The sequence below is a fragment of the Aegilops tauschii genome, chromosome 5 (assembly GCF_002575655.3).
Source record: "Aegilops tauschii subsp. strangulata cultivar AL8/78 chromosome 5, Aet v6.0, whole genome shotgun sequence".
NCBI lineage: Eukaryota > Viridiplantae > Streptophyta > Magnoliopsida > Poales > Poaceae > Aegilops > Aegilops tauschii.
In genome coordinates, this window is record NC_053039.3 from 287,041,792 (window position 1) to 287,052,500 (window position 10,709).

The window sequence follows — 10,709 nt, forward strand, 5'->3', positions numbered from 1 at the left end:
TTTCCCTCAGTTTTTGAGAACCAACGTATCAATCCAGTAGGAGACTACACGCAAATCGCCTAGTACCTGCACAAACAATCAAGAACCTTGCAACCAACGTGATAAAGGGGTTGTCAATCCCTTCACGACCACTTGCAAAAGTGAGATCTGATAAAGATAATTAGATAAATATTTTTGGTATTTTTGTTGTATAGATTGGAAAGTAAAGATTGCAAAATAAACGGCAACAGAAATAGCTAGTTGACGGGAAACTAATAGGATGTAAAATAGACCCGGGGGCCATAGGTTTCACTAGTGGCTTCTCTCAAGATAGCATAGATTACGGTGGGTGAACAAATTACTGCCGAGCAATTGATAGAAAAGCGCATAGTTATGAGAATATCTAGGCATGATCATGAACATAGGCATCATGTCTGTGTCAAGTAGACCGAAATGATTCTGCACCTACTACTATTACTCCACACATGGACCGCTATCCAGCATGCATCTAGAGTATTAAGTTCATAAGAACAGAGTAACGCATTAGGCAAGATGACATGATGTAGAGGGATAAACTCAAGCAATATGATATAAACCCCATCTTTTTATCCTCGATGGCAACAATACAAACGTGCCTTGCTGCCCCTGCTATCACTGGGAAAGGACACCGCAAGATTGAACCCAAAGCTAAGCACTTCTCCCATTGCAAGAAAGATCAATCTAGTAGGCCAAACTAAACCGAAAATTCAAAGAAACTTGCAAAGATATCAAATCATGCATATAAGAATTCAGAGAAGAATCAAATATTGTTCATAGATAATCTTGATCATAAACCCATAATTCATCGGATCTCGACAAACACACCGCAAAAAGTATTACATCGAATAGATCTCCAATAACATCGAGGAGAACTTTGTATTGAGAACCAAAGAGAGAGAAGAAGTCATCTAGCTAATAACTATGGACCCGAAGGCCTGTGGTAAACTACTCACACATCATCGGAGAGGCTATGGTGTTTATGTAGAAGCCCTCCGTGATCGAATCCCCCTCCGGCGGAGCGCCGGAAAAGGCCCCAAGATGGGATCTCACGGGTACAGAAGCTTACGGCGGTGGAAAAGTGGTTTCATGGCTCCCCTTGATGTTTTCAGGGTATAAGAGTATATATAGGCGAAAGAAGTAGGTCGGTGGAGCTACGAGGGGCCCATGAGGGTGGGGGCGCACCTACCCCCCTGGGCGCGCCCTCTTGCCTCGTGGCCGCCTCGTTGCTTCCTGGACTTCCACTCGAAGTCTCCTGGATTGCGTTTGTTCCAAGAAAGATCCTCGCGAAGGTTTCGTTCCGTTTGGATTTCGTTTGATATTCCTTTTCTACGAAACACTGAAATAGGCAAAAAAATAGCAATTTGCACTGGGCCTTCGGTTAATAGGTTAGTCCCAAAAATAATATAAAAGAGTATATTAAAGCCCATTAAACATCCAAAACAGATAATATAATAGCATGGAACAATAAAAAATTATAGATACGTTGGAGACGTATCAGGAGGCTTCCCGAATCGCCACTCCTCCTTCAGCCCCGCCTTGGAGATACCATTGACCCGGCTGGCTATCTGCTCCGGCAATAGGCGTCGGGGCGACATCCTGTTGGGATCTTGAAGACCGGTCATCTGACCGATGATGTTGGCATGGCGCTGCAGCGGCAGCACCCGGCGCATGATGAAGGCGGCGATGAGGTCTGTGCCGGTGAGCCTCTCCTGCGTCATCATCTCCGTCACCCGGGCGCACAAGTTCATCACCTCCTGCGACGGATGCTTGGGGAAATAGTTCTAGTTGGGTTTCCCCTGCGGCGTCGCGTCAATGAAGGGCAGCAAGTTGATGTGGTCCACGCCGAGGTTGCGGACGTAGAAGAAGGAGTTTTGCCACTTCTTGGCAGAATCCTCCAGCGGCATCTTGGGGCAACCCCCGCGCGACCGCGTCGAGATGATGGTGGCCCCGCAGGAAGACATCTCCCCGGCCCCCGGGCCCTGCTGCTTCAAGAAGAAGAAGCGCACCCAGAGGTCGATGAGGGAGTCCTGGATTAAGGGGTCCTCAGGCGTCCGGCCTATGTGACGTGGGCCGGACTGATGGGCCGTGAAGATACAAGACTTAAGACTCTCTCCCGTGTCCGGATAGGACTCTCCTTTGCGTGGATGGCAAGCTTGGCGTTCGGATATGAAGATTCCTTTCTCTGTAACTGACTTTGTACAACCCTAGTCCCCTCCAGTGTCTATATAAACCGGAGGGGTTAGTCCGTAGGGCCAATCATAATCATACAGGCTAGACATCTAGGGTTTAGCCATTACGATCTCGTGGTAGATCAACTCTTGTAATCCTCATATTCATCAAGATCAATCAAGCAGGAAGTAGGGTATTGCCTCCATCAAGAGGGCCCGAACCTGGGTAAACATCGTGTCCCCTGTCTCTTGTTACCATCGACCTTAGACGCACAGTTCGGGACCCCCTACCCGAGATCCACCGGTTTTGACACCGACATTGGTGCTTTCATTGAGAGTTCCGCCGTGTCGTCACCAGGAGGTTCGATGGCTCCATCCATCATCTACAACAACGCGGCCCTGGAGGAGGCCTTTCTCCCCGGCCAAAATTTTGTATTCGGCAGCTTCGCACTACGGGCCAACTCGCTTGGCCATCTAGAGCAGATTGACAGCTACGCCACAAGTCACGAGGTTAGTTTTGGAAATCTGGACTATGTCGCTGATATCCGAGCAGACTTGATCTTCCAAGGGTTCACGACCCCAACCTCCGCACTGGCCTTAGATACAGAGCGCCTCGCCAGGTCCAAAGACGGGATTACTGAGCCCGTCGGACTGTCTGTGGCCATTAAGCCCGGCGCGGAAGAGCCGGAGGGAGTAGTGTCGCTGGCACCCATCATGAAGCCGGACCCCTCCCCGGACACCGGCTCCGGACCCTCGGAGTCAGCATCGCGTGAGTTCGGCCAAGGAGTTCCCTCCCCGCCGTACTCCACGAACATTCTTCTCCCTGCCCAAACCTCGCCTTTAAGCGAGGCTCTGGACTTGATGCGGTCCCTCGTCATTACAGAGGAGCGATGCGAACTACGCCCAGCCCGGACTGGGGGCTGAGAGCTAGGAATTTTACGTCCCACCACCACCCACTTCATAGCCACTATCGAGGACTTAACTTACATGCTCGATTACGGCTCCGAAGACATCGACGGTATGGACGACGATGCCGGAGAAGAGCAGGCCCAAAACCCGCCGTTTATCGGATGCTGGACGGCCACATCCTCGTATGACGTGTACATGGTGAACACACCCAAAGAGAATAACTGCGATGGCAAGGAAAACCCAGTCGAAGATAAACCTCCTGAGATACAGCCAAAGCACCGACGACAGCGGCGCCGCGCTAAGTCATGCTGTGGAAAAGACAGCAATATCAGCACAGGAGAAAACAATACTCTAGACGATGCCGAAGACAATGAAGACCCCGTTGAGCCAACCTCCGAGCAGGACAACCAGGAAGATGGGCGTGCTAGCCCTGATGAACAGGCCGTAAACGAAGACTCGAAGGACAGTAATTATCTTCCGCTCTCCGAGGACGAGGTGAGCCTTGGTGATGAAGACTTTATTGTGCCTAAGGAACCTCTTGAGCAGGAGCGCTTCAAGCACCGGCTAATTGCCACTGCAAGGGGCCTGAAAAAGAAGCAGCAGCAACTCCAGGCTGATCAAGATCTCCTCAATGATAGATGGACTAATGTCCTGGCAGCCAAGGAATACGGCCTCGGGCGCTGAACTAAAAGTTACCCAAAGCACAAATTTCTACCTCAATTCGATGACGTGGCACTTGAGCCCGTACCATCAGCACACAATGCGTCTAACAAACCACCTCGTGGCCGGGACAAAACGGCAACTCAAGCCAAACACCAGCTCGTACTACCTCGCCGTAAGGGCAGAGATACAACAACTCAGAGATATACATATGACCTGCGGCAGGACCTGGACAATAGAGCAGGTCAGACCAGATCAATCTACGGATCACGGGGGCATGCCCCAACGTGCGACGATGGCTATCTAGCCAGACGTGACAAACATAATCACACCCGGGCCGAAAACCGCAGACGGACTCCCTCCGAGCTACGTTGCGACTTGGCCGGATATAGAAGCGCCGCACACCCCCTTTGCTTCACTAATGAAGTAATGGAGCACGAATTCCCAGAAGGGTTTAAACCCGTGAACATCGAATCATATGATGGGACAACAGACCCTGCGGTATGGATTGAAGATTTTCTTCTCCATATTCATATGGCCCGCGGTGACGATCTTCATGCCATCAAATACCTCCCGCTAAAACTCAAGGGACCAACTCGGCACTGGTTGAACAGTCTGCTCGAAAACTCCATTGGTAGCTGGGAGGACTTGGAAGACGCCTTCCGCGATAACTTCCAAGGTACATATGTCCGACCTCCGGATGCCGACGACTTAAGTCGCATAGTTCAACAGCCCGGAGAGTCAGCCAGGAAGCTCTGGACTAGGTTCTTAATCAAAAAGGACCAAATTGTTGATTGTCCGGACGCCGAAGCCCTGGCGACCTTTAAGCATAGCGTCCGAGATGAGTGGCTCGCCCGCCACCTTGGCCAGGAAAAACCGAAATCCATGGCAGCCCTCACCACGCTAATGACCCGCTTTTGTGCAGGAGAAGATAGCTGGCTGGCTCATTGAAGCAATAGCACCAGCGATCCGGGCACTTCCGAAGCCCGAGATGGCAACGGCAAGCCTCGACGCAATAAAAACAAGCGTCAAAATAATAATGTCAGAACCCAAGACACAGCGGTCAACGCCGGATTCAGTGGTTCCAAATCCGGTCAACGAAAGAAGCCATTCAAGGCACACAAAGATGGCCCATCCAGTTTAGACAGGATATTAGATCGGCCCTGTCAAATTCATGGCAGCCCTGACAAACCCGCCAACCATACCAACAGAAATTTTTGGGTCTTCAAACAAGTAGGCAAGCTCAACGCCGAAACTAGGGGAAGGGGTCGCCCAGTGACAGCGATGACGAGGAGACTCGCCAACCGAACACCGAAGGACAGAAGCAATTTCCCCTGAAGTGAAAACAATAAACATGATATATGTGACACACATCCCTAAAAGGGAGCGCAAGCGCGCACTGCGGGACGTCTATGCCATAGAGTCGGTCGCCCCAAAATTTAACCCATGGGCAGCCTACCCGATCACGTTTGATCACAGGGACCACCCAACCAGTATCCATCACGGAGGTTCGGCAGCTCTAGTCCTTGAACCAATTATCAACGGGTTCCATCTTACGAGAGTCCTCCTGGACGATGGCAATAGCCTTAATCTACTCTACCAAGACACTGTCCGCAAGATGGGCATTGATCCTTCGCGAATCAAGCCCACCACAACTACCTTCAAGGGAGTAATACCTGGCGTAGAGGCCCACTGCACATGCTCAATTACATTGGAAGTTGTCTTCGGCTTACCGAACAACTTTCAAAGCGAAGACTTGATCTTCGATATTGTCCCATTCCGCAGTGGCTATCATGCACTGCTCAGATGGACCGCTTTTGCTCGTTTTAATGCAGTCCCACACTACGCCTATCTAAAGCTTAAGATGCCCGGTCCACGAGGCGTCATCACGATAGACAGAAATACGGAACGCGCCCTCCGTACAGAGGAGCATACTGCGGCTATTGCAGCCGAAGTACAAAGCGTCCCCATTAAGCCGCGTATCTCATCGGCCATTAAGCCGCCGGCCTCTACTACACAGGACCGGTCAATTTCAGAGCTAGATTAGCAGTTCGGCCTCCGTCGTTCGCCTCATATACTCGCGAAGTTTGTATCGCGCGTACATCGTTATGCACTTAAAATAACTTGGTCATCGGTGGAGGCACAATACGGACATGCTTACAATACGGTTCGCATTCCTCTAGCCTTCTTCTTTTTTCTAACTATTCTTTATCTTTTACTACAGGTGAATCAAAACATGTTCATCCTACGGACTTACAAGGACTCTTTCTGTGTTCGGCTTCGTATAAATAACCAACGGCTATTCCTGTCAAGGAGGCTTTTAGCTGAGGCAAAGGCAGCGCAGACGTGCGACAGGAGGTCCAAATAATTTTTTGTAGACCGCACACTTTATTTCAAACCTATAAAGTGCCTTTTTCCCCAGCCTTCGACCCCCAGCATGTCAAATAGCCAGGGTAGGGGTGGTGTAAACTGTATAATTGCGTTTGATGTATAAATCAGATTCCAGTGAACATAAATCCGTATTCAGTATTTGCTTTTTCCAGAACTGAATTTTGCTTCTCCGGTTGTTTCACACGCGCACCTCGGCTCAAATCTCCAGGGGCTCGATATGGCAACATATGTGTTGCCAAAAAGTCCGAACAACTTTATAGAATAATTCGGCGTCACGAGTTTGGCCTTATATGCATCAACTCTGAATCATGTCTCTCGGGTGTGGGGTTCCGGCAAAACCCTTAAGGTTCGAACTCTGGGGTGCGCGCGAAGTTCTTTCCCTCCTACCGATCTACGCCCTAGCTCACTAAGATCTCGCGGGCGAACTCGACGAACTCGCAACACAGAGAGACACGAGATTTATACTGGTTCGGGCCACCGTTGTGGTGTAATACCCTACTCCGGTGTGTGGTGGTGGATTGCCTCTTGGGCTGATGAAGAACAGTACAAGGGGAAGAACAGCCTCCTGAGGTTGAGGTGTTCTTGTGCTTGGTGAACTTGCGGGTGTGAGGATGGAGTGTATCCAGTCCAAGGTGAGTCGCCCCTATTGTGGTGGCTAGTTCTACTTATATAGGCCCTGGTCCTCTCCCCAAATATTGAGCGGGAAGGGAGCCAACAACGGCATGCAAATTTCAAAGGGGACAGCTAGTACAAGCTATCCTGACAAAAGCGGTCTTCGCCTGCAAAAGGCTCTGGTGGTGACGCCGTCTTGGGCTCCATGGTGACCTCCATCTTGCCGTCCCGCTGGTCTTGGTCTCGTTGCACTGATATGGCAACCTTTGCCTGATGCCTCGGTACTCCGCGCCTGCGCTCGCTTTCTTAGCACCAAAGAGGAAACAAGGACGCTGCGCGCGCTGGTGCTCGCCTGGCGCCCGTCTGGTGTCGATCATCATGGCTCATGTCACAAGGGCCTCGTGAGGTTTGCCCCGCCTTGATATCTCTACTCCTCGCGAGGCAGCCTGGTGAGGCCGCTCCCGAGGAGGTCTTGCACCGTCCGCCTCGCGAGGCTTGGACCCTCGCGAGGGTCTTGAATGCTTTGTTGATGAAGATGGGCCGTACAGGCCCGCTAGCATAGCCACGCCGTGGGCCGCAGGCAGGCAAGTCTGGGGACCCCCGTTCCCAGAACGCCGACAGTAGCCCCCGGGCCCAAGGTGCACTCGGGCTTGGCTTCGCGACGAAGCCAAGGGTCAAGTACGGAGCGCCGCGGGCCCCAAAAGCCTGCGGCCTCGGTCGACGCGTGGCGGTTGATTGGACGTGGGCGTCTGCGCTTCCCACGCTGCCTCGGCAACTGCTCGACTTGACAAGTCCCTGCGACATGCAAGGAAAACCATCATTACCTGTGATCGTGGGAGGCGCCGGTTGGCCTTCTCTCGCTATAAATGGGGAAGGGGGCGGAGCCCCCGTCGCCCATCTCTTCCTTGCTTCACTCGCTTCTTCCTCCTTGCTCCTCTGCTTGCAACAATGGCGCCCATCCGAAGGTTCTCCGCTGAAGAGAAAGGAAAGGCCCTCCGCGATGATCCGGGGCCGCTCCCGCCGAAGAAGAGGTTGGTCCGTCATCGCGACGAGGCGGCGATGCAGGTGGTGACGAGGCCTTGGTGCGAGCGGCCTCCTCCAGGGTATCCGCTTCCCTTGTACGCCCGAGCCGAGGGCTCAGGAGGGCGGAGCGACGAGCGGCGATGCCCGCGCCGCGCCCGTGGTCGCCGCGCGATGGCGATGCGTGCCGTTGCTCCTGGAATCCACGCCACGGATTCCTCGCGCGAGCTTGCGCTATGGGCGCCGATGCCCCCGAGCTCTTGGATCCGCTTCCCACGGTTCTTCTTTGATGTGATGCCACCGACGGGGCCTCTCGAGCTCTGGCTGCAGCATGCCGACTGCAACGCTCCGGCGATCGGAGCAGAGATCGAAGTGGTCCCCACCGGCAAGATCTTCATGACCCGCGGCTAGGGCGAGATTGTGCGGGTTTGCCGCGCGGAGGGTGATGGAAATATGCCCTAGAGGCAATAATAAAGTTATTATTTATTTCCTTATATCGTGATAAATGTTTATTATTCATGCTAGAATTGTATTAGCCAGAAACATGATACATGTGTGAATACATAGACAAACAGAGTGTCACTAGTATGCCTCTACTTGACTAGCTCATTGATCAAAGATGGTTATGTTTCCTAGCCATGGACAAAGAGTTGTCATTTGATTAACGGGGTTACATCATTAGGAGAATGATGTGATTGACTTGACCCATTCCGTTAGCTTAGCACTTGATCGTTTAGTATGTTGCTATTGCTTTCTTCATGACTTATACATGTTCCTATGACTATGAGATTATGCAACTCCCGTTTACCGGAGGAACACTTTGTGTGCTACCACATGTCAGAACGTAACTGGGTGATTATAAAGGTGCTCTACAGGTGTCTCCGAAGGTACTTGTTGGGTTGGCGTATTTCGAGATTAGGATTTGTCACTCCGATTCTCGGAGAGGTATCTCTGGGCCCACTCGGTAATGCACATCACTTAAGCCTTGCAAGCATTGCAACTAATGAGTTAGTTGCGGGATGATGTATTACAGAACAAGTAAAGAGACTTGCCGGTAACGAGATTGAGCTAGGTATTGAGATACCGACGATCGAATCTCGGGCAAGTAACATACCGATGACAAAGGAAACAACGTATGTAGTTATGCGGTTTGACCGATAAAGATCTTCGTAGAATATGTGGGAGCCAACATGAGCATCCAGGTTCCTCTATTGGTTATTGACCGGAGATGTGTCTCGGTCATGTCTACATAGTTCTTGAACCCGTAGCGTCCGCACGCTTAAAGTTTGATGACGGTTATATTACGAGTTTATGTGTTTTGATGTACCAAAGGTAGTTCGGAGTCCCGGATGTGATCACGGACATGACGAGGAGTCTCGAAATGGTTGAGACATGAAGATTGATATATTGGACGACTATATTCGGACACCGGAATGGTTCCGGGGGTTATCGGATAAATACCGGAGTACCGGGGGGTTACCGGAACCCCCCCCCCCCCCCCCCCGCCGGAGGTTATTGGGCCTCATGGGCCCAGGTGGTGAAAGAGGAGAGGCGGCCAAGGGGCAGCCGCGCGCCCCTCCCCCCAAGTCCAAATTGGACAAGGAGGGGGGCGGCGCCCCCCTTTCCTTTCTCCCTCTCCCTCCTTCCCTGTCCTCTCCTACTCCAACATGGAAGGGGGGAGTCCTACTCCCGGTGGGAGTAGGACTCCTGATGGGGCGCGCCAAGGGTGGCCGGCCCCCTCCCCCTCCTCCACTCCTTTATATACGGGGAGGGCGGCACCCCCTAGAGACACAACAATTGATCCCTTGGATCTCTTAGCCATGTGCGGTGCCCCCTCCACCATAATCCACCTCGGTCATATCGTTGCGGTGCTTAGGCGAAGCCCTGTGTCGGTAGAACATCATCATTGTCACCACGCCGTCGTGCTGACGGAACTCTCCCTCAAAGCTTGGCTGGATCGGAGTTCGAGGGACGTCATCGAGTTGAACGTGTGCTGAACTCGGAGGTGTCGTGCGTTCGGTACTTGATCGGTCGAATCGTGAAGACGTATGACTACATCAACCGCGTTGTGCTAACGCTTCCGCTTTCGGTCTACGAGGGTACGTGGACACACTCTCCCCTCTCTTTGCTATGCATCACCATGATCTTGCGTGTGCGTAGGAATTTTTTTGAAATTACTACGTTCCCCAACAGTGGTATCAGAGCCAGGTTTTATGCGTTGATGTTATATGCACGAGTAGAACACAAGTGAGTTGTGGGCGATACAAGTCATACTGCCTACCAGCATGTCACACTTTGGTTCGGCGGTATTGTTGGATGAAGCGGCCCGGACCGACATTACGCGTACGCTTACGCGAGACTGGTTCTACCGACGTGCTTTGCACACAGGTGGCTAGCGGGTGTCAGTTTCTCCAACTTTAGTTGAACCGAGTGTGGCTACGCCCGGTCCTTGAGAAGGTTAAAACATCACTAACTTGACGAACTATCGTTGTGGTTTTGATGTGTAGGAAAGAACGGTTCTTGCTCAGCCCGTAGCAGCCACGTAAAACTTGCAACAACAAAGTAGAGGACGTCTAACTTGTTTTTGCAGGGCATGTTGTGATGTGATATGGTCAAGGCATGATGCTATATTTTATTGTATGAGATGATCATGTTTTGTAACCGAGTTATCGACAACTGGCAGGAGCCATATGGTTGTCGCTTTATTGTATGCAATGCAAACGCCCTGTAATGCTTTACTTTATCACTAAGCGGTAGCGATAGTCGTAGAAGCATAAGTTGGCGAGACGACAACGATGCTATGATGGAGATCAAGGTGTCGCGCCGGTGACGATGGTGATCATGATGGTGCTTCGAAGATGGAGATCACAAGCACAAGATGATGATGGCCATATCATATCACTTATATTGATTGCATGTGATGTTTATCTT